Below are 24,456 nucleotides of genomic sequence, written 5' to 3'. Positions count from 1 at the left end.
GCTGATGAACAAAAGAACAGGGAGAGCACAGAAAGGGGGGGGAGACAGAAGAAAGACAGGTTGAGTGCATGGCATACCGCGACCGTTGGCGGACAATACAGACACAGCAGCCCCCTGTACTACGCCGTGCTCCTGGCCTCTACAGATGCAATTCCTGGGATCTGTCCTAAATGGCTATGGTGGACATCTGCACACATGGATGCCACAGAGGCATCTATACCTGTACTTGCAACTCTACTGAGGTGGGGTAGGGTGCCACATGGCCTGCATTACGGAGGGGCCTAGTCTACCTATTTCTGCCTGGCCTAGGTACACCCACATGCCTCCTCCCCCACCCAGACCACTCCACTGCGTGCAAAGTCAGCAGAATGAGAGTGTACTCACCCCCTTGTTGCTGCTGTGATGCCCCCAAGCGCCCATCCAACTCAGGGTAGGCCACTGCCAGGATCCTGTACATCAGGGGGGTCATGGGGCGACGGGCACCTCTCCCACGTTGGGAGGCCATCCCCAGCTGAGCCTCCGCTGTCTTCTTGCTCCAGCGGCGAATGTCCTCCCATCATTTACGGCAGTGGGTTGCCATCTCTGGTGGACCCCCAGGGTCCGGACATCCTTGGCGATGGCACGCCAAATGTCCTTCTTCTGGTGGGCGCTGACCTACATGACATGCACAAGGGAAGAAGCGAAGTCATTAACAACCGCACTGTCAATGTGCGTGGCCCCCCTCCCTACCCTAGCCATGTGGCACATTCATTCACATGCATTCATGTTCCCTGAACTCTGCCCCCTTCCCTCTTCCAACCAACCCTCTCCACCCAGGCCTAGCCCATACAACGTGCTCCCTGTGTACTAACCTGTTGGTCTGGAGGACCGAAGAGTAGCGTGTACTGGGGAGGACCCCGTCTACCAGTTTCTCTCAACTCCTGAGCAGTGAAGGTAGGGGCCCTTTCCCCAGACGCAGCAGCCATCGTCGCTTCCAGACCGAGGTCACAGCAGCACTTGCAGTGTAGGTCCTCTCCTGTCGAAGGTCAGGTATCTAGTGATTGAACAGATAGAAAATGGCGGTGACGTCCGCGGCGGTGCGTATCATCACCGCCGGCGCACTTCCTCATTGGCTCCTGGGACCACTAGGGTCCAATGTTAACCAATGCAGCATTGCGCCGCAGTCTACGACCGCATACCGCGACGGTGTGCAACGCCAGCGCAGTTACCCCACAATCCCATTGTCCCAGTTTAGAGGTCAGGCAGCCGCCATTTCAGGGGCCCACATGGCTCGATTTACTTCTGCGTCACACATAGCTAGGCCTACACTCAACACACATACAGGAAGGGTTTTGTGTTTGGTGTTGTGTTCTGTGTAACTGTAGGTACATTCCTTGGAAAAAAGTTGACTCGATCCTCGCTGTTGTCCTTCCTAGGCGCCCTCAGCTGGGACATTTGAGATGATGGCGGAATCCTCCGGTGTACCGACCGCTGGTGGACCTGTTGACAATGGAAGAGCGACATTTAATCGTCACCTACAGGTTTACCGTGCCACAATCCAGGAACTATGTACCCAGTTGGAGCCAGACCTGATGTCACCAATCCGCCATCCCACTGGAATCCCCCCTGACGTGCAGGTGCTGTCAGTGCTCCATTTCCTTGCTAGTGGGTCTTTTCGGACAACAGTGGCCGTGGCATCAGGGATGTCCCAGCCTATGTTTTTCAACGTGCTGTCCAGAGTGTTGTCTGCCCTGCTGAAACACGTAAGGAGATACATCATTTTCCCTGAGGTTGAAGATTTAGCTACAGTGAAAGGTGACTTCTATGCCCTTGGACATATCCCCAACGTCATAGGTGCTATTGATGGGACCCATGTAGCTCTGGTCCCCCCCCACAGGAGTGAACAGGTGTACAGGAACCGGAAGAGTTATCATTCCATGAATGTACAGATGGTCTGTTTGGCAGACCAGTACATCTTGCAGGTAAATGCTATGTTCCCTGGCTCGGTGCATGACGCCTACATGCTGCGGAATAGCAGCATCCCTGATATGATGGGTCAACTCCAGAGGCACCGTGTGTGGCTATTAGGGAACTCTGGTTACCCCAACCTGTCCTGGCTATTGACCCTAGTGAGGAATCCCAGGACCAGGGCAGAGGAACGCTACAATGAGGCCCATGGGCGGACTAGGAGGGTGATCGAACACACCTTCGGCCTCCTTAAGGCCAGGTTCAGGTGCCTCCATATGACAGGTGGTTCCCTATTCTACTCACCGAAGAAGGTGTGCCAGATCATCATCGGCTGCTCGATGCTTCACAATCTTGCTTTGCGACGCCAGGTGCTTTTCTGCAGGAGGATGGTCCAGATGACGGTGTTGTGGCAGCTGTGAAGCCTGTGGACGGTGATGAGGAGGAAGCTGAGGAAGAAGACAACGACAACAGGGAGTCAGTCATACAGCAATATTTCCAGTGACACACAGGTGAGAACATTTTCATTTCTAACATTACATTCACTGTCACACGTCTTACTCTATCCTGTGTGTAATTTAATGGGATTATTTGGTAACTGAGTTGTTCCTTTCCATTACGGTTTCGCAGGTGTGGTTACCAACGTGTGTCATCTGCAAGCATCCTTCAAGGACTTGTGATGTGTGACATTGGTATGTTGCCTTAACAACTATAAACACATTTTGACACTGTCATTGATAATACATTTTACAGAATGACCCCAGAATGTTTTGTGGTTCAAGGGTGTTTATTTAAGTGCTCAATATTGGAGGGGGGTTGTAAAATGGTGAGGGGGGATGGTGGAGGAATGTCCATGGCAGAGTCCAGTCTATTAGTCTCACAGGTGCACTGCCCATCTGGGCATAGGAAGTGGAGCTGGGGCAGTTAAAGTATGGACAGGGTAACAAAGTGGGACGGTGGGGGGACAATCAGGGTGGTCTCATTTCCTGGCGGGGGTCTTGCCATCTTGCTCTGTCCTGTTCCTGGATCTCAGGGACCGTTTGCGTGGTGGTTGTCCGTCTGCAGGGGGTGGGGTGCTGGTGTGGTCGTCCTGTGGTGGGGCGTCCTGTCCACTAGCGCCGGCGGAGGTGGTGGCCAGTTCATCATCCTGGATAGTGTCAGGGGCCCCTTGGAGTGCCACGGTGTCCCTCAAGGTCTGCTGTATGTCCTTCAGCACCCCTACGATGGTGCCCAAGGCAGAGCTGATGGTCCGGAGCTCCTCCCTGAAGCCCAAATACTGTTCCTCCTGCAGGCGCTGGGTCTCCTGAAACTTGACCAGGACCATCGCCATCGTCTCCTGGGAGTGGTGGTATGCTCCCATGATGGAGGAGAGGGCCTCGTGGAGAGTGGGTTCCCTTGGCCTGTCCGCCCCCTGTCGCACAGCAGCCCTCCCAGTTCCCCTGAGTTCCTGTGCCTCCGTCCCCTGGACCGTGTGCCCACTACCACTGCCCCCAGGTCCCTGTTGTTGGGGGTGGTGGGTTATCCTGGGTTCCCTGTAGTGGTGGACACACAGCTGATTGACCTGTCCTGGGTACGGAGGTTTGGGCCCACTGGGTGGGTGCTGTGCTGGTGTTACCAGAGGGTGGAAGTTCAGTGTTGGGCTGTGCCTGCGCAAGGGAACCGACTGTCCCGAGGCCCACGATGGTCCGGGCTGGTCATCAGGCTCCAGTAGGGCAGAGCTGCTATCGTCACTGTGGGCCTCTTCTGTGGGTGGAGTGGAGATGTCTGGACCCTCCGGTGTGGTGACGGTCCTTCGTGATCCTGCAGGGGCATAAGAGCATGATTATTGCATGTGTGTGTGTCATGGTGTGCAATGGGTGGGTGTTTGTGTACCCCAGTGCTAGCATTCCTGTGTGGGGGCTTGTGTGATGATGGTTAGGGGATTGTTCTGGGTATGTGCAGTGGGCATGCTTTGGTGAGTGGTGACCATGCTTAGTTGTGTCATGCAGGGCTTGGTGTTGGGATGGGTGGTTTGTGTTCTTAGTACATTAGTGAGGAGTTTGTGTGATGGGTGAGGGTGGGGGGGTGTGATAGCATGCAGGTAGGGTGGGGGATATGATAGTTAAGATTTGACTTACCAGTGTCCATTACCCCACCGACTCCTCCGAGGCCCTCAGGATGCATGATGGTCAAGACTTGCTCCTCCCATGTTGTTAGTTGTGGGGGAGGAGGTGGGGGTCCGCCGCCAGTCCGCTGTACCGCGATGTTGTGCCTGGAGACCGCTGAACGCACCTTCCCCCGTAGATCGTTCCACCTCTTCCTGATGTCCTCCCGATTTCTTGGGTGTTGTCCCACAGCGTTGACCCTGTCGACTATTCTGCGCCATAGCTCCATCTTCCTGGCTATGGATGTGTGCTGCACCTGTGAGCCAAATAGCTGTGGCTCTACCCGTACGATTTCCTCCACCATGACCCTGAGCTCCTCTTTGGAAAAGCGGGGGTGTCTTTGGCGTGCCATGGGGTGGTGTGTGTGATGTGTGAGGTGGTGTATGTGGTGATGAGTGTAGTGATGTGTATTGGTGTGTGGTGTTTAGTGCGTGGATGTTGTGTGGGTGATGGTGTTGTGTGCCTCTGTGTGGTGGGATTGTCTAACCAGTATTGTATTGGGTGTGTGGGAGTGTTGTGTGTATGTGTATCAGGTGTGTGTATTTTGAATTGTCCAATGTGGCAGTGTTTTGGAGATGTGTGTGTATTTTGGGCGCGGCGGTGTGTACTGCCAATGGAATACCGCGGTTGAAAGACCACCGCGTGGATTCGTGGGTCGTAATAGCATGGGCGTGTTTCTGTTGGCGTGGAGGTGGAGGTTTTGTTTTCGCCATTTTAACACTGACCTTTGGTGTGGCGGACTTGTGTGGGTGGCTGAATTTCTGCGGATTCCGAGATGTGTGTCATAATAGCTGTGGCGGGATTCCGCGGTCGCAGCGGTGTATTGGCAGTCTTCTGCACGGCGGTAAGCGCCTTTTACCGCCAATGTGGTAATGACCCCCTATATCTTGCAAGCTTCTTGGAAAGTAGCGCAGCTACTCTTTTAAAAGTGATTATCTTCAAGCACTCCAAGGCAATATATTTTTAGACACAGTAGAAAGGGATGAAATCTAGCGTTGATAGTATCTGGAGTAAGTAAGCTCCTGGCATTGTCAAATTTCATATGGATTTGCTAAACTATGCCGCCCCCAAGAGTGTAGTTCACATCAACAAACTGCCCAGGATCCCCCCCAAAAAAGAAAAGTAATACAGTTTTACATAAGCAAACCAATTTAAAGCGCCATGCCATGAGCGTGAAGGAGTACACAAAAGGAAACAGAAGTTTGCTCGCAGTCAAACGTATCAGCAGTTATCTAATTATCCATGTAATAGGGGTTGATGCAAAGCACTTGACTACTGTCCAGCGAGATCACGCTGCGTAAGAAATAAAAACAAAAAATAGTCGAGAAGCCATGCGAAAAACATAGAGCTTTGTATGTTTTCAGTAGTTTACCGGTGCTTTTGAGGAGGGCTAAATACCGGAAAAGGCATGAGGTATGCATGCTTTTCCCAAATTAATCAAGCGATTTTTAAAAGGCAAGCCCTCGAACCATTGAAACTGGTGGGGGTGGTTAAAAGCCCACAGAGAGATTATAACAGGGGCCAGTGCGTTTGCGAGCTCGACCCTACAAAGGAAAGATGCATTTCAGCATAGGTAAACTGAAATACAAAGATTTTGTCATTTTGAACCTCACATGCTACTTTGGAATCCATTAGGATGCCTACATTTCTGACTACTTTCACTGGATTGGGATAGCTACGGGTAAGGTCAGCCAGAAAGAGGACTCTCAAAGATTGTTTCAAAAATAACAGTAGGGTTTCAGCATTGAAGTTTTTCAGTTTTAGAAAATGTTTGTCATCCAATTCTTCAGAGACTAGAGCTCCAGAGAACCCTAAACTCTCATCTGTTTATCTCTGCAATTGATCACCCACTGCATTAATGTAAATTGGTAACTGAACCCATGTAATAGCTGCAGCAGTGGTCTTAAATAAAGATTGAAAATGATTGCATAGAAAGAGGACACCCGGGAATAACATCAGTTAACATAGTCGTAGGATCCCATGTGAATCATCTGAGTGCGGTCTGTAAAAAAAAAAAAGGTAAACCAGGCTAAGGAGTGGCAATTGCATATTCTGTGGCTTTGGCCTAGGTCTACAAGGTTTGGCTACCCCACCCATGGGTGCCTGGACTGTGTACAGTCTACCTTCGTTTTAGCAAGTGAGTCCAGGTTATTGTAGCACCACATAATCCGCTGAGCATACCTGCTGGTGCGGTGTCCAGGCTTTTCCCGGGTTACAAATGGGCCCATAAAGGGTTCAGGTATGCATTAGCAATTCAAAACCAATTTTGTTCTTTAGCATACCCAAGCACGGTACTAACAAAATACACTATGCATATTTTAAAGTGTTTTATTCAATAGCCTTAGCCTGTTGCTTTATTCATGGGTAATAACCACACAGAATATAATTAAAACAGAAATTTGCTAGCAACGAGAATAAAATGAGCAGTCCTAACATAATTAGAATATTCCTAGCAGCGTACCACCCTAAAAGTACTTCTATGTGCTACACTTTGAGAATATGAAGTAGCTAACGTGCCTGGTATTTTCTTGGGGCTCAGCACACTGAATACATGTTCACAGAGGATTAGCCGTGGTTATCAGACTTCAGCTGGGAGAGAGTGTTCTCTCAGTGAAAACACACAATCAACTGAGCTCAGTTTATCTTCTTCCTGTATCAAGTCTCAGCATAAGCGTTAAGACTGCAGCAGTCTGGCAGGGCCTCATGTGATAACCTGGTGCAAAGGCCACTTGAATTCAGTGATCAATTTATGGGGTTTACATAGGGTTGATCACTGACTTTTAGCCTACATTGGGACACTTTTCACTAATCTAAGACATAACCAGTCCAATCCAGCATGAAGAAAATACTTCAACTGAGACCACTTGTACCATCAGACCTTGAAGTGTAGCTATCGAATAGCTTGTAGCAGACTTGTCGCCTTATGTGCTAGCAGAGTCATTGTTTTGACTGATTGAGACTTTCAGGAGATTTGTTAAAGATAACAACATGCTGAATGTGAACCAGTGCTGAATTCGCGCTGCTGGTTCGGGTACTCGGCACTGGCACTTTATTGTCAACACCGGCACCTATGACAATCTGCCACATGGTGGCACTGTTTATCTAATTGTTGTGTAATTATGGATGCGCACAATCACAGTTGTTTATTGAGTCAATGTACATTGAAAATGACTAATACCTCCTGCCCAAGCCACTCTTTCAATTTAGGGAGGTGTAACTGTCTCAATTGCAACTTTTGTAGGAGAGTGGTGGTTAGGAATTGTGCTGGTACTGACATTAGCAGCGCTGGCAGGGACACTGAGAGGTGAAGGTGCAAGCTGCAGTGGCCTTCTGGAGTTTGCACTGACAATTATTATTACTTTATTTTCGAAATAAGCACTGCTATGGTTCAAAGGCAGACAGGCTAACTTAACGTGCTCAAAATGTAGCCTTGCTTTAGGAGTTTCTGACATGGCCTTTAATGCAAGTTTTCTCTTACTGGTGTCAATAGTACTTCAGGCAAATGACATCTAATAGTACATCCTCCCGGGATAATTTCTGTCCAGCATCATTCTTAGGTCATCAGTCACTTGTATACCCACAGCCTCCTATCCGAGCACTGGATTAAAACCTGTTTGGAACCAGTCCAGAAAACCATTTGCTTTCACAAAGGCTTGTAGTTGCATCATTACTGCTCTCTCTAATCATTAGGCGTGATAAGGAAGCAGGGTGTCTGACCAGTAGTTTGTCGAGTCTTCAAGAATCCAGGCCAAACTATTTTTTAAGTTTCTACTATAAGTGCATAAGGATTGACCCGGATTTAAGTGAGGAATTTAAAATCTCTGTTATAGGGAGAGATACAGAGTAGAGATGTCCTTAACAATGAGTGTTGGGTTTTCAGCATCCTCATTTGTAAAACATTGACCTTTGAAAACATGGACAAGCTTTTATCTGCACTTAGTGTCACTATATGTGATACTTTCAGTTATCCGGATTAAATAATTGCCGATTGGAATCCTCTGTTAGTGATCTGGGATGCTGACATGTCTTCCCTTATTTTTTCTACTTTATGTGAAAGTACTCTGCGAGATCCAGTCCCTGAGAGGGAGAGCGAATATATCACTGTACTGATATATTATTTAATCACTTAATGGTGCAAAAAATCTTAAGGTTAGCTGCATTAATTTTCGAGCAGTAGTATTTCTTTTTAGCACCCCTTATTTATGTAACTATAGGCCAGATGTAGCAAGGCATTAGTGCCTCGCAAACGGCGAAAAACGCTGTTTGCGAGGCGCTAATGCCCACACGCGATACAGAAACACATTTTGCGAGTCGGAACCGACTCGCAAAATGCGTTTCAGACTCGCAAATAGGAAGGGGTGTTCCCTTCCTATTTGCGACTCGCACCGCGATGTAAGTTGATTTGCGACCGCGAAAGCGGTCACAAATCAACTCGCAGTTACCATCCACTTGAAGTGGATGGTAACTCATTCGCAAAGGGGAAGGGGTCCCCATGGGACCCCTTCCCCTTTGTGAATGATCACAAAATTATTTTTTCAGAGCGGGCAGTGGTCCTATGGACCACTGCCTACTCTGAAAAAACCGAAACAAAAGGTTTCGGTATTTTTTTCTATGTGCAGCTCGTTTTCCTTTAAGGAAAACAGGCTGCAGATAGAAAAAAAAAAATGCTTTATTTAAAAGCAGTCACGGACATGGTGGTCTGCTGTCTCCAGCAGGCCACCATCCCCGTGAGTGCCCAGAATCGCTATGGGGTCGCAAACTGCAACCCACCTCATTAATATTAATGAGGTGGGTCTTTGTGACCCCATAGCGAGTCGCAGAAGGTGTCTGAGACACCTTTCTGCATAGCAAATTGCGAGTTGCAATTTGCGAGTCGCTCTGACTCGCAAATTGCAAGTCGCAATTTGCTGTCTACCTACAGCTGGCCCTATGCTTTGTCACTGTGTAAACCTCAGTTACGTTTTCACTGTGCTCATAACCTTCTTGCCATCTAGACACAGGTCTAGGCAGCGCCAGCTTCTGGTGTTTTATGGCCGGAGTGAACTATTGATTTGTTGCTTTATTACAACTATCAACAATTTCATTTGCAGGTTGAAATCCATGTGTCACTAAGGGAACTGCACAGTTTCTAAAACGTAATTTTTAAAACCCTAAGTAGTCACTGATATCCAATTTCGAACCATTTTGGTTTCTGCATACTTATTTACTTTTTGGGCTTTAATTAAAAAATTCAAACCCAAGATGTGATCCGCTCTATGTGTGGGGACTGTAACAATTCGTTCAAACCCTAACAATGGGAAAGAGGTAATTCTGCTTGATGCTTTAATGTCATTCAACGTATCGGGGAAAGAAATCCTGTGGTTGATAAAAATGACACTTGAATAGCAAATGGCAGTACAGGTTAAAGTTCGCCCGTTATAAAAGGAATATGAAGAGCTAATCTCATCCATGTTTGATAGTTCATAGCCTGTGATGTTACACTTGTGTATTTCACACCTCACTGTCATTTATTTACCACTGTTTTCACTACTCGATATTTCATTCTTTAGGTGAAGAATTACTGTTTTGATTTTGGTATTCTCTATTCCAGGAAGAGCCATGTTCGAGGTCTCTGCAGTGCTGCAGAGTATGCTCTGCAGGTTCCTTGGGGAAGTGAGCCAGAGCAGTGGTTCCCAACCTTTTGACTTCTGTGGGCCCTCAGTTTATCATTACTGGAACCCGGGGACCCCACTGAATCATAATTGTAATCCAGGGACCCCCCACTGACTCATTACTGAAAGCTGAGGACCTAATATGTTAATATTATTTAATTTTTTAAGCAGTCGTGGTCCCCCTGAGTAGGCTTTGCAGACCCCTAGGGGTCCCCGGACCACAGGTTTGGAACCACTGAGCCCGAGGATAGTGTGCCATCAGCAAAAGGGAGGAGGAAGGAGCGGGGAATGAGCTGTGTTCTGGGCAGAATGCTTTACGGTCTATGCAAATACTGCCTACTCGCAGCAGTGTGACTATGCGCTTTAGCCTAACTTAATTGTTACTACGTCCTCAACCTTGTAAAGTCATGGCCTGCCTGAAAGGTTGTTTAGGAAGGAGCTGCTGCAGGGGTCAAGAAGGCAGTGGGAAGTGTTGTTTGTATGGCCGTATTGCATGCTGCATTTTACTTGCTGTTTAGGCACTCCTGCGAAAGGCAGTGCTCCAAGTACTTTGTTACTGTTCTTTGCTTAACAGGTGTCTGTGCCGTTACTTTTAAATAATCTCCTCCTTTGTTGCCAATTTCAGATTCTGCCTAACCTCAAGAAAAGAGGAAGCACAGAGCAGCCAGTGTTCAGCATATGGAAAAAAGTAACAAAACATAATTGGAAATTAACTACAACAGGAGCCAATATCATGGTGAACACCTTTGGTGACGTTGCCAGTCCAAATTGAAGGGCCTGAAACTGGAAATGCTGGTCACCGAGGGAAGATCTCTGAACTTCTGACTGGAAGCATGAATCGGAATGTGGAAGTATACATCTTGAAGATCCAAGGTTACCAAGAAGTCGTTTTGCATTATGAAAGGAATCACAGTTTGGAGAGTAATCATTCTGAAAGTCTCTACACACAAATATACAAGTTGTATAAGTGTCTTAGATTTAGAACCGGCCTCAAATTAACCATCTACCTTGGTCACTAGAAACAGGAGGAAATAAAACCCTTGTCTTCTCTGATCCAAAGGAACTAGAATCACCACCTTTTTCTCGACTAATATCTCTATTGTTAGCTGCATTGCTTGAGCTTTGGAACTGACTTTTGGAAACAGCGTAAGCACGAAGTTATGGCAAGGCGGGGTTTGGATGAAAGGTATTCTGTATCCGTGCTTTACAACATGAAGTACTCATTTATCTGGGACAGACTTCGTCCATTGAGGATAGAAGAGCTTTAACCTTGCGCTAGCTGTCAGATAGTCATTTCTGAGACTAATCCTGGCCACTGGAACCCCTGAGTCGTGTTTCGGAAGCAAATGTGGCCCCCTCACCTCTCAACCACCACTCCCAACCCCCTGCCCCCGAACTCCCACCCCACCGAAAGGCTCGGCCACGAAAGGAAAAGGATAGCTTTTCCTGCAAGGTTTGAGGATTATGCTTAAATATGAAAAACTATTTTCCTGTACCCAACTTAAATCGTTGAAGAACCTTTTTCTCCTCTGCTGCCCTTTTCACCATTTCGTCCAGATAAGGACCAAACTACTTTTGTCCTGTAAAAGGCAATTTTGGATCAGAGACCTTTGAGAGGACTTCGGTTTCTAAGACATTATCCAAAGCATTCTGCAACTAGCCACTGCAGCACCAGCTGAGGCTGCAGCAGCCCATAAACTATCAAAGGAAGCATCTGATAGAAATTTAGCCACCAACTACATTTTTCCCAGGAGAACAGATAGATCCCTATTCTCCTGAATACTATCAAAGTGCTTGAAAGTCTTTTAAAAGTACTTGAATTGCATAAGCTGAATAGGTGTTTGCTCTCAGTGCAAAATTAGATGCTGCATAAGATCACTTAAAAGGTAGGTCATCTGCTTCTTCACTGGTCTATTGCGAGTAAAACCCCTTCTTGTGATAGGGTTTTGCCTCAAATCTCAGTGTTTTCCTGATATGGACAAAGAGGCAGTGCAACTGGGCACCTTGCACCTATATCCCTTTGCGATCCTCTTCGGGATCTTCCTCCTCATCTCCGGACGCTTTGCCATAGGCTCAGGAAGTGCAGAATCCACTGCCTCCTTTAAAAGGGATTGAAAGTCAACCCGAGTCATCTGCAAAACGTCTTATTCCTCCTTCACTGATTGCAGCTCTCCATGATGCTGCTTCGTGAGAGATTTCCTGCCTTCCATATTGTCAACAAGAAAGTGACACGCTAGAGCAGCGTCCATTCTGTTTAAATAATTGTTATAGTAATGAACTCTCATCATCTACAAGAGTTTGTTACCATAAAAAAAACTGTTCAGCCTTCTGTAGTGTGGTTTGTGCACACTCCCACTACAGCCAGGATACTGCCATGCAGCCAGGAGTATAGCTTGGCCAGTAATATTGGACGGGTGTGAGCTCCAGATTTTCCAACAAACACAGTGGCACATACTGTTAAAATACATCCTAAGTTAGCCATGGCGAATGAGAGGCAGTGGAGAGCGGCTAAAGTGGCAGTGGAAAGGGCTAACTATTGTGGACTGGTAGGGGTGAAGACTTTCAAAACAGGGAGAAAGTGTGTGTGCTTTTTTTGTCTGTGTGTATCGAAAAAAGTCTTGGTGAAGTCCGACAAACACCTCACTATACCTGACTGAAAGCACCTGCACCTAAATATTTACAAAAAAAATACATTTGGTAGGGGGGTGTAACACCCCAAACCCTCCCAAGCTATGTCTCTGAATGTAGCTCTGGAATGGTCTGACCGTAATGCCGGAGATAAGCTCCCCAGCCCAGCATATGGACACGGAGCATACCACGATTGGAGAGCACGTTATATATCGCTATGTCTCTTAATAGCTTAAAGGTAACCAGTAAACAGATTGGCTTACCTCTGTCATTCGAAGGAGACAGGTAAATAAAACAGAAAGTGAGAAGGGAGGGGAGGACCATTATATTGGGAAGTGTAGAAAGAGAAGAAGGTTGCTTCACCTTTGGTGTATTTACGTAGGATAACTTCCTGACTGCAAGTCCACCTCATGTTGGTAGGTCTGGGATGGGAAGGACGTAGAATGAGGGGGTAATGCACTGTTAATGAAAATAAAGATAGCTCTACAGTTCGGCTTCTGTCAAGGTGAAGCCCTTCATTTCTTGAAATCCTGCCTCTACTCGCATGCATGACAGATGAAGGGAGTGCAGCCAGATATGTGGCCACTAAGGGCCAGATGTAGCAAAGGATTTGCGCCTCGCAAACGGCGAAAATCGCCGTTTGCGAGGCGCAAATGCCTCTTTGCTATGCAGAAATGCATATTGCGAGTCGGGACCGACTCGCAATATGCATTTCAGAATCGCAAATAGGAAGGGGTGTTCCCTTCCTATTTGCGATTCTGATTGGTATGCAATACCATTTGCGACCGCATATGCGGTCGCAAATGGTGTCGCACTTACCATCCACTTCAAGTGGATGGTAACCCACTCGCAAATTGGAAGGGGTCCCCATGGGACCCCTTCCACTTTGTGAATGGACCCACAAATATTTTTTCAGGGTAGGTAGTGGTCCAAGGGACCACTACCTGCCCTGGAAAAAAAACGAAACTAAATGTTTCGTTTTTTTTTTAAGTGCAGCTCGTTTTCCTTTAAGGAAAACGGGCAAAACTTAAAAAAAAAAAAAATGCTTTATTGAAAGCAGTCACGAACATGGAGGTCTGCTGACGACAGCAGGCCTCCATGTTTGCGAGTGCCTAGACTCGGTATGGGGCCGCAATTTGCGACCCACCTCATTAATATTCTGAGACACCTTTCTGCATAACATTTTGTGAGTTTCAAATTGCGAGTCGCTAGTACTCGCAATTTGCAAGTCACAAAATGTTATTTTGCTACATCTGGCCCTAGGTACCTATAGGTCAAACATTTGCACAAGTCCGCATAGAGTGGGCATGTTCTGTTGTAACAGTATGTTTATTCTGAATTTCATACTTCACTAATTTCACCAACTGTGGTGAGATGATATGCCCAGTAGAGATCCAGTTTAGTATAAATGGTGCCTGATCAGGCAGCACAAGAATTAAAGCCAAGTGGTACTGATTTTTAATAGTCACTTGATTCAGAGTGTGATAATCAGTACAAGGCTTGAGCTCTGCACTTGTCTTTGACACAAAGTACAGTGGAGAAGAAACAGGAGAAGTTCAATATTGAATGCAAATGTTTGCCAATAACTCTTCCAAATAATTATTTAGGTGCTGGTTTTCCTGCTCAGTAAGGGTTAAATTCTTCTGTAGAGCAATTTTGACCCTGGAAACATATCTATTTGACAGCTGTAATTTCTATAAGATGAAGAACAGAAGCTCAAACCTTATCATGTTGTATGAATCTCACCATAGAGAGGAGACTGCTGGTTTTAGGCGGCAGCACCACAGCGTGTGGACCGAGTCCATCCCACTCTGTTTGCCAGCTGTCGGCCTAACCCTTTTGGCTAGGTAGCAGCAACTCATCCAAAACTAGAAAGTAAAGGTGATTTGTGGTAGCCTAACGCATGACACTCTGAGTCCTCAGGGAAGTCGTGGTAGAATGGATCTTACCCCTTTCTCTCATTTGCACATGGTCTCATACATGCAAGACAAAGAGAAATGCAGGATAGGGTTCAGTATATTTTATTGAACTGCATTCTATGTAAGAAAAGATTCAGCTGAGGCTATTAGGAAAATGAAGCAGTATACGATTATTATTATTGTGACCAAGAGTGTGAAACAATAAAAAGTCCCAGCATCCTGTCACTCTAGTGAATCTAATCCCTACCTACACTTCTAGCTTACAGATGACAGTGTAGCAGTGATACCCCTTTCGCTGCCTGTACTTGGTCTCTGAGAGGGCGCCCTGGCCCCATATCTGAATAATGAGCAGCGGTTTGCCTGTGATTTTCTGGCAGTCCTCTCAAGTGCCTGGAGCGATGAGGACAAGTTCAGCAGAGCTGCAATGACATGGTACAGCATAAGATGGATAGCTCGAATGTCCCCTCTAACCTAATTTTGCCAGTGTGGTGTTTTGAAAATAGAACATGTTGTTGTCTAAGGACTGGCCTGACGTGATAATATGACTTTTCTGTATAAGGTGGACTATGTATTCTCTTGGACAGGCAATACTTGGTAGATTATCAGATACAGCCTTCAGCAGCGCACAAAATGAGACTGTCGTGCAAAAATAACTAATAACAATCCTGCATGAAAAAGTAACTTTAAAAAAAATAATAAAACATCACCGCTAAAATTTAGCCGTGCTACAACAATAAAGGAATACATTAAAATGAGCTAGGTAAAAGGGCACAAGCCACAGGCCTGAAGCTAAAATAAGTGTGCCCAACCATCATGTTAAAATGGACCCAGGACAACCTCAGATATATAACTCACTTTCTGAATACAATCTACCAATGCACAAGACAAGGGCAAAACCACATCAGATGTGTTGTGGTAAGAAGAGTGAACGCTGTAAGTTGAATCTAAGGTCTCTTTTTGTTTTTGCCAGTCTATTCAGGGATTTTGTAATTGGAGCCAAGGATCCCAAAGATTACCTCATTCAAAGGGGTGTTAGTTAAGCCAAAAAAAAAGATTTCTGTGTACCCATTGTTAAAGAGCATGGTGACATCTTTAGTTTCATGGTTATTAAGCGATAGGAGAGTTTAGACCCATCTACTGCTTCACAGGTTCAGGGTTTTGTTTCCACACAAGATCTCCCAGGTCTTTTGCTAGTGAGGGGGTCTCTACAAATTTCCTGTTTCTCCCAAGTCTAACATGATATTCCAAATTTGTCTGCGTTGAAGGGACAGAACGAGTGTCACAGGAATAGTCAGCTGTTTAGGTAATTGAGCCAAAGTATTGGCTTGACTTTAAGAGAACAAGCAAGAATTATTCCTTGTAGAAATGGTCTCTGCCTCCTCCAAGGGTTTTAGCTTTTTAACTCTCTCTGTATTTGGGATTACACTACCCTTACTGTATTAGGATTCTTAGGGTTTTGGGATTCTTAGGTTTAGCTGTGTAGTCCTTTGCTTTTTTGCTTTTTCGCATATTACACCAATCTGCATAGGCTCTATATCATCTGAGCTCCTGTTCTCTATAGGTTTTTTTCTCTTGTCTAACAACAACTACTCTAAGAGTATTACAGGACCTTTCACCTTTTCTTATGCCAGTTCTGTGATCTAATTTTACAACTAAAAACACAATCATTTCATTCTTTAGAAGGGTCAGCAATCTGTGAAGGAGCATCCTTCATGTTGTTGAGTACGCTATAAATAAATTAAGGACATTCTTTTTCTTTCCCGCTAGATGGGTTCTCTGTCCAGCCTTTTAAAGTTGGCATGATACGACATTAAATCTTCATTTCCCTGCCTAAGACTAATTATCATCAGCTTGTGTGTAAGTATGTTTAGCAAAGGCATACCTTATTTCAACTAACGCATATTGTAAAGCAGTGGGTTGTGGCCCTCAACTAACGGGATTGACAAGAAAGCTGTGTTTCCTACAAGGTAGGACAAGATAAATGGCACTTTGATTGAGTCATCGGGAAAGGCAGCGGGTCGACAGATGAACTGGAGTTGACAATTATTCTTAATAAAGAATATTTGGCTCTATTACTGTTGAAACTTTTCAGGCTGAACAAGGGCTACTGGTGGTGGCACTGTAAGAGCTATGTTTACCAGTTAGGTAGGTGGATTCATAGAGAATGGGGCTAATGCACTCCCCTCCAGCCTGCTCAGGAGTTAACAGCCACACAGGTTTTAAAACTGATCATGGGGGAGTTCTTAAGTCCTTAGGAAAAGATAATTGCCAAGTATCACCTTGAGGACAATATCGATCAAGTTCTAGTTTCAAATACTAGTTCTTTTGACCCAAGGCCTGTAACTCGATCTGCAGTATCTTTAGGGTCTATGCCATTTTGGGCATAGTCAGTGAGGTTTCTTCTAGGGATTCTGCAAGCCTTACTGTATTTATTAGATCGTCATCTGGATTCATGTCACTCAGGCAGCAAGAATTTGTGGGCTTGGTTTTCTGTCAAGCTCATTAAGTTATTTTGTTCATTTCAGATGGCTGCTGCGGGAGTGACACAAACCTCTCCATTACCCCTGCTCTGTATGACCAACCTCTGAGGTTACGGTGAGTGGAGCTACTCCACCAGAGGAATGGGGTGGAGATAAGCAGTAAATTTAGTTATTTCGATGTGAAGAGTCTTCTCACTATTCTTCTGTTCTCTTTCTCTGGGTGTTACCAAATGCTCCTTTGGTTGTAAAGTTTATCATGCAACTGAAGACATAAGGATTGCAATTAGCATGTACTACACAATTGCTATCTATAACATTTAACCACAATTTAGATCTACTTGTTATTTTCTTGTTTAGCTTACTTTCTATAAAAAGCTGAATGTTTTTAACCAATCAGTCAGATTCCTTCTTTTAATGTCTTGTGTATTGTGATTTATATTGACTTTTAGTAACAGAATAGTTTTCTTTATAAAAGACTTCTTCTAAGCTTGGAGAATGTTTCTTTTGTTACTCCAGTATTGGAACTTTCATAGATTCACAAGCTTGAATACTTCCTCGTCGTCGAAATGGGAGTCCCCGGTGGAATAAAAAACCAGGCCTGACGATGTATGCACACAATACATGAAGTAGGCCTCAATACAACAACCCATCCTAGTCGTTTTGTAAAATAGACCCATACTCAAACTTAAACCAATCAGATTGCCTCACCCCTCTAGAACCACCTGTGAGGAGCTGCCTTCCCTCAGATTTTCCACCACGTTGTGCTGAGGCGTCTCCTTTGAGCTCTGCTCAAACTTTTCTGTCAGAAGACCTGTTTCTACAGCTTTTGGATATTTCTACCTACTCTGGTGAATCAAAATGGCTGCCATGTCAGAGACACCAAAGAAAGGCCCTTTCAGATCCTGTGCTTCATGCTTAAAAAAGAGATTATTTGTGGAGGATCCACATGAGGAGTGTATTTACTGCCTGTACCCGAGCCACAAGACTAAGGATTGCAAAATCTGCAGGAAGTTTTCTACCAATACCCTGAAGGACAGGGAGGGTCGCCTTCTTTTGTGGCTGCAAAGAGGTAAGACTGGACACTCTGCCTCTGATGAGGACACTGCCTCTTCTTCTATTTCTGCCCCTAAAACACCTCTTAAAAGAAAACAAGAAAGTTCTGAGGGGCAAGAGCCACCTAGGAAAACGACATCAGAGCATGGCTCTCCACAGAAGAAAAGACTGGGTACAGAATCCCTCAAAAATGTAAAGAAAACAGTTTCAGAGCCGGCCACTCCTCCTCCTAAAGTGCTTCACAGATTTAAGAAGCCTAGCTCTGCACCCGTCGACGATACCCTTGTCAACGACCATTTCATCGTTGACGCCGTTGGTGGTAATCATCTCTTCGTCAACGGCAGGTGCTACAGGATCGTCGTCGACGACAGTATCATCCTCGTCTACGGTGCTCCCCATCTCGTCGACGCTTCTCTCACATACGACACACCCGTCGACGATGCCCCCATCGACTATGACTTTGTCGACGATGCTCTCATCGACGACACCTCCGTCGGCGATGATTCCGACAACGCCTCTGTCGACGACACTCTCGTCCACGGTCCAACCGTCGTCGGTGACAATGTTTCCAGCGACGTCGGTAACGTCGACGCCCCTGTCGACGACAAGTGGTTTCTTGTCTTCAACACCAGGATTGCTTCCAACAAAACGACAAAGACCATTTACATTACTTTTGGGTCAACCTGCGCAACATACTCCGCTTAAAAAGATCTCTAAAGCTCGCTTAACACCCTTTGTTACATCTCGAGCAAAGTTTCAAGACTCTTGCCATCTAGGTGTTTAGATGTCGACGATGATGATGAGGGCCCACATCAAGATACAATGTTTGGAGTAGCTAGAAGTCCTTCGCAGCTACATGTGAAATGCCAGGAGTGCTCGGACGACGATTCATATTATGGCCAACAGTACTATGACCCAGTACCACAACAGCAGGGAACAGTATCTCTGCCCTCCGGTCTGGTGTCCAAACTCCAGGCTATGCTGGCGGACTACAGAGAACGCTTCTACCCTCAACCGAGGAAAGATCCCACACCAGCAGTTTCCGCTCCAGCTACTCCGGCCAGCTTTTCCTACGATGCCACAAGTTCCTCTTCAGGCTCCGCAGAGTCCTCAGGTCCAGGCCTCTTCTGATGAAGCAGCAGAGGAAGGAGAGGTTCTCTCTGACCAGGACGAATGGGATGAGTAGGTGCTCCCGGGCACCCCCTTCTCCGGAGCCACTGGCAGTCGAATCTCCTCCTGAGGATATTGGCTCTTTCCATAACCTCTTAGAGAAAGCTGCAATGAGGTTTGAGCTGCAGTTGCCATCTACGCAGCAGGACTGTTTTCTGTATGAATCCCAATCATTGACCATTTCTGGAGTCAAAGGCTAAAAATTATGAAAAACCCGGCGACAGTACCAGTGGTGTTACCAAAGCTGAACAAAAATTATAAGGCAACCGAAGACGCTCCTGCGTCCCTAGTGGGTTACCCTAAACCAGAATCTGTGGTTTCACAGGCAACCCAGAGAAGCTCCAAGAACCCTTCAGCGCCTTTATCGGCCCCTCCTGATAAGGATGGAAGGCGCCGAGACAATATCGGGAGGAGGTTCTCTTCTATGTTGGTAATTGTGGTCCGTGCAGCACTACTGGGCAGATACGACAGGCAGCTGTGGTCTGACATCTCCCACTCTGTAGAGGATCTTTCAGATACCAACAAGTCGGTCGCAAAAAAGATCATTATGGAGGGTCAGCGAGCATCTGCAGAAGTAATTAACTGCGCTCTGGACATTGCTGCCATGGGATTTAGGCTTCTGGCTGGTTCAGCCGTCTTAAGGTGCCAGGGATGGCTCAAAGCCACTAATTTCAGGCCAGATGTCCAAACAAAGATCCTGGATCTCCCGTACGAATGGCCAAGACCTGTTCGGCAAGCATGTCGACGATGCCCTTCAGGCGATCAAGTCTGATACTGATACTGCCAGGTCGTTGGGATCCCTACAGTACAAGCGTACTCCCTTTCGGGGAGCCAGGGGAAGAGGCCAGTCCTCTCTTCGAGGTGGCTACCAGTCCTTTTGCTATCTACCCTACTCTTCCCAGTATCAGTCGTCCAGGCCCAGTACCATCAAAGGCAGCCTCTGGGTGCAGCATACAGCAGACCAACTCCTAAAGGAAGATCGGGACGACAGTCCAAGGATGCCTCGCACAGGCAATGACAGCCTCCAGGGGCCGGCTACCCATCCCTCGTTGTCTCGTCACCTACGTCGCTGGAGTCAGATCACAAGCGACAAGTGGTTTCTGGACATCATAACTCATGGCCATCTACTAGAATTCACTTCCAGGCCTCCCGAAACTCCACCTTCCCGGAAGCGCGAACAACATCTGCATCTTCTCCTCCTAGAGATAGTGAGCATGTTGTCCAAAAGGGCGATAGAGATGGTACCCTCTTCGCAGCGAGGAAGAGGTTTTTACTCTCGATTCTTCCTCATCAGAAAGTAGTTCCGCCTGTGGAGACCCATCCTGGATCGGAGGCAACTCAACAAATATCTCAAAAAACAACCCTTCGAATGGTTACTACAGCTTCTCAACAGAGGCAACTTTATGGCTTCCCTAGATGTGTATTTCCACGTTCCCATTCACCCCAAGCACAGGAAATGTCTGAGATTCATGGTAGCCGGCCAGCACTTTCGGTTCAGAGTGCTAAACTTAGGGCCCAAATCCGCCCCCGGATTTTCAAAAAGTGCTTAGCCCCAGTGGCTGCATATCTGAGACGTCTCAAGCACCAGGTATTCCCATAACTGGACGATTGGTTACTAAAGACTCCCAATATCTCTGCTCTATGTCACTCCCTCAAGACCACGTTATGTCTTTTCCAACAACTAGGTCTCACTCTCAACAGAGACAAGTCACAGCTCCAACCTACCAGAAGGATAGTGTTTCTGGGTGCTATATTGGACACAACTCTTATAAAAGCCTTTCCTGCAGAAGAACGGCAACTCAAGCTTTTTACCTTGGCAAAATCAGTTTGAAGAAAGAAGTCTCTTTCAGTTTGGAGGTTCAAATCATTACTGGGGATGATGTCCTCCTGTATCGACCTAATCGTCTTCAGATGCGCCCTCTACAGGAAGAGCTCGACAAACAGTGGAAGCAGGCGCAAGGGTCCTTCGGGGACATCATTCACGTAACGCCAAGGATGGTCCACTCCCTCCAGTGGTGGTCAACGCCTGCAAACATTTCAGTATGTCTGGAGTTCCTGAATCAAATCCTTCCGTTCGCCGTCACGACGGATGCTTCGATGGAGGGGTGGGAAGCATGTCTCCAAGATCTGCAAGTCAGTGGCAGATGGCCCAATTCTCATGCGACGCTGCACATCAACCTCCTCGAACTCAGAGCTGTGTACTTTGCACTAGAAGCTTTTCTACAGAGAATCAGAGGTTCGTTGGTGCTGGTCCAGATGGACAATACGACCACCATGCGCTACATGAACAAGCAAGGCGGAACTCGGTCTCACTTACTCTCCACCATAGAAGCTCAGCTCATCTGGGCCTGGGTCATTCAGTATTCAGTGCACATACGGGCGGAACATCTCCTGGGAGTCAGCAGCACCACAGCAGACTCTCTAAGCAGGCTAAGCACATCTTCACACGAGTGGGAACTGAACCAAACAACGCTGGATGCAATCTTCCGCAGGTGGGGAACACCGAACGTGGACCTCTTTGCGACGCCTCAGAACGCGAAATGCTGGGTTTATGCAAGCTGGCATCCCCAGCCAGGGTGGTGGGGAAATGCCCTTTCGATAGCATGGTCAGGGAATTATGCTTACGCCTTTCCTCCGATACCCCTTCTTCCTCGGATCATCAGCAAGATCAAATCGGAGCCCTGCCAGATAATTCTAATTGCTTGTGCTTGGCCACATCAACCGTGGTACACAGAGCTTCTGTTGCTATCCCCGTGTCCTCCCATCAAGTTAGAACCCATTCCAGACCTGCTCACCATCAGCCAGGGCCAAGTGAGGCATCCGGATCCCAAGCATCTCAGGTTATGTGCATGGCTCTTGAGTTCAATGAATTCGGCCATCTAAACATTCCCATGGACTGTCAAACAGTTTTAGCTAAAGCTCATGCAGATAGCACCAATAACACATATACATTAAAATGTAAGCGGTTTTGTTTATGGTGTTCTGCAAATGGTATTCATCCGCTTACATCTGCTCCAGAACAGGTTTTACCGTACCTTCTCAAACTGGCGAAGTCTGGTCTCGCCCATGCTTCCATTAAGGTCCACTTAGCTGCTATCTCCAGATATAGACGACCATCCAAAGGACCGTCTCTCTGGTCTCATCGGCAGATAAAACAGTTTATGAAGGGCTTATTCTGATCCTTTCCCTCAGCCAGACGACCTCCTCCATCTTGGCAACTGAATACAGTCCTAACTCATTTGATGAAGGAGCCATTGGAACCTACTCATAAATCAGACATTAAGTATTTTACCGGGAAGGTAGCGCTCCTCTTAGCATTGACATCTGCTCGCAGAGTAAGCGAGATTCAAGCCTTTACCATCCAAGAGCCTTTCATGAGGTTTACAGACAACACAGTCATCCTACGAACAAACCCGAAGTTCATCCCAAAGGTGCCAACTGATTACCACATGAACGAGCAAGTGGTCCTAAGGACTTTCTTTGAACGGCCCAAGACTGGGGCAGAAAGATCGCTGCTGTAACGCCGCGCTCTGAAGCGGCATCTCTTTCTGTCCTCGCGGGTGGAACGTCCTACCGATATTCAGAGCGCCGTTCCCCGCGTTTTTTGACTAAGCTTTCTGGGAAGCATATATTTCGCTCCCGGTCGCGCTACACTTACTTGTAGTCTTTTTTCTTCTTTTATTGTTGGTGGTGGGTTTTTTGTTGGGCCTTTTGCCTGTCTCTCTCCATGTTGTGTCCATCTTGTCTTCTTCGTGTTTTAGTCCCAGCATGCTCTGTTTTTCTTTTATACTACTTCCTTTTTCCTATACTGGTCTATGGGCTTTTCCCAATCCAAGATGGTGTTACTTCCCTTTCCTGTGATGTCACTTCCCTTTTCTCAGTATATAAGTCAGTCAGTCTTGTTCCTCCTTGCATTGCAAACACTTCCTTCTGGTTGTGCTGTTCGCTCCTGTTCTTTGTTCCTGCTTTTTGCCTTGGGAGATTTTTGCCTGTTCTTTGTTCCTGCTTTTGCCTTGGGAGATTTTTGCCTGTTCTTTGTTCCTGTTTTTGCCTTGGGAGATTTTTGCCTGTTCTTTGTTCCTGCTTTTGCCTTGGGATATTTTTGCCTGTTCCTTTTTTCCTGCCTTGTACCCTGGATATTGCCTATTTTTGTTTCCTGTTGTCAAGTCCTGTTTTTTCTTGTTTTCCTTCTGGAGTTCCTGTTAGAGGTTTTTTCCCCAGTGTTGGGGTTTTTTCCCATGGCGGATTCCCATGGGCAGCGGAAAGTCGGCGGTACACCGCCGACTTTCCGTTTCTGGCCACGGCTGTACCGCCGCGGTCAGAATGCCCGGCGGAGCACCGCCAGCCTGTTGGCGGTGCTCCCGCCGACCCCGGCCCCGGCGGTCCTTGACCGCCGGAGTCAGAATGACCCCCTTGGTGTATTCGCCAATCCGAAATCCAGAGGTGAGAAGTCCAGCGCAGTACGTGACAGCTGCATTGTTTGGACGTCAAGTGGTGCCTTAAATTTTATTTGCAGGGCACATCCTTAATCAGAAGATCCAGTCAGCTTTTTGTGGCATTTAGTGCACCCAGTAGAGTGCTTCCAGTTTCTAAACAAACCATCTCCAGATGGATTTCTAGTGCTATAGCCTTTTGCCACCAAAAAGCTGGTCAACCACTGGACAGTAAAGTTCGTGCACATTCTACACGTGCAGTGTCCACTTCTTGTGCACTCTTCTCTGGAGTGTCCCTTCCAGACATCTGTCGTGCAGCCACGTAGAGGACAACGCACGCCTTCACGAAGCACTAGTACCTGGATGCTGAATCGCTCCATGATGCCGCAGTGGATCAAGCAATTCTTTGACATTGGTTCAGAAAAGGTGAGCTGTTTGTTTCCCTCCATCCTCTTCTGATTTAATCACATTTTCTGGTTGTTATTTACTTACCTTTCTTGCATATTCATATATTTGTGTTTACAACGTTATTTTATTGTTATGCATGTAACTGTCTGATGACACTCTTTATAATGATTGACATAGACAGTATTTCTTGGTACAGAAAATGTGTTACTTACTGCTTGCTACTATTCAAGCATGTGAATCTATGAAAGTTCCAATACTGGAGTAAGAAGTAAGGGCCAGATGTAGCAAAGGGTTTTACCCATTCTGTCCTTATGGGAAAATGTGTTCGTACATATGGCCCTAAGTTACTTACCTGTAACTGTAGTTCTTCAGTATTGGACACTTTCATAGATTCACATGTGGCCCGCCCACCTCCCTGGGGAGCTCACCTTCTCTCTTTTCAGTGTGCTGGGCTTTTTCAGCACTTGTGCTCGGAAAATCTGAGGGAAGGCAGCTCCTCACAGGAGGTTGTACAGGGGTGAGGCAATCTGATTGGTTTAAGTTTGAGTTTGGGTATATTTTACAAAACGACTAGGATGGGTTGTTGTATTGAGGCCTACTTCATGTATTGTGTGCACACATCTTCA

The 24,456-nt window shown here is 46.6% G+C and overlaps 1 long non-coding RNA gene across 5 annotated transcripts in view; it reads left to right on the top strand.

The window, feature by feature from the left end:
• The window catches only part of LOC138299907 (uncharacterized), a 770,123-nt gene that overhangs the window by 636,150 nt on the left and 109,517 nt on the right, over nt 1-24,456 (top strand). For 3 of the 5 annotated variants that reach the window (XR_011204850.1, XR_011204851.1, XR_011204849.1), the window contains one exon: nt 10,365-13,267. This is a non-coding gene — a long non-coding RNA (uncharacterized lncRNA). Of the gene's footprint in view, nt 1-10,364; nt 13,268-24,456 lie in introns of those variants that run through there. The other 2 variants (XR_011204848.1, XR_011204847.1) reach the window with 2 other exon arrangements.

This window comes from Pleurodeles waltl, chromosome 6 (assembly GCF_031143425.1).
Source record: "Pleurodeles waltl isolate 20211129_DDA chromosome 6, aPleWal1.hap1.20221129, whole genome shotgun sequence".
NCBI classification, from domain to species: domain Eukaryota; kingdom Metazoa; phylum Chordata; class Amphibia; order Caudata; family Salamandridae; genus Pleurodeles; species Pleurodeles waltl.
Note: the sequence above shows the minus strand (reverse complement) of the source record. Positions and strands in the feature narration are given on the sequence as shown.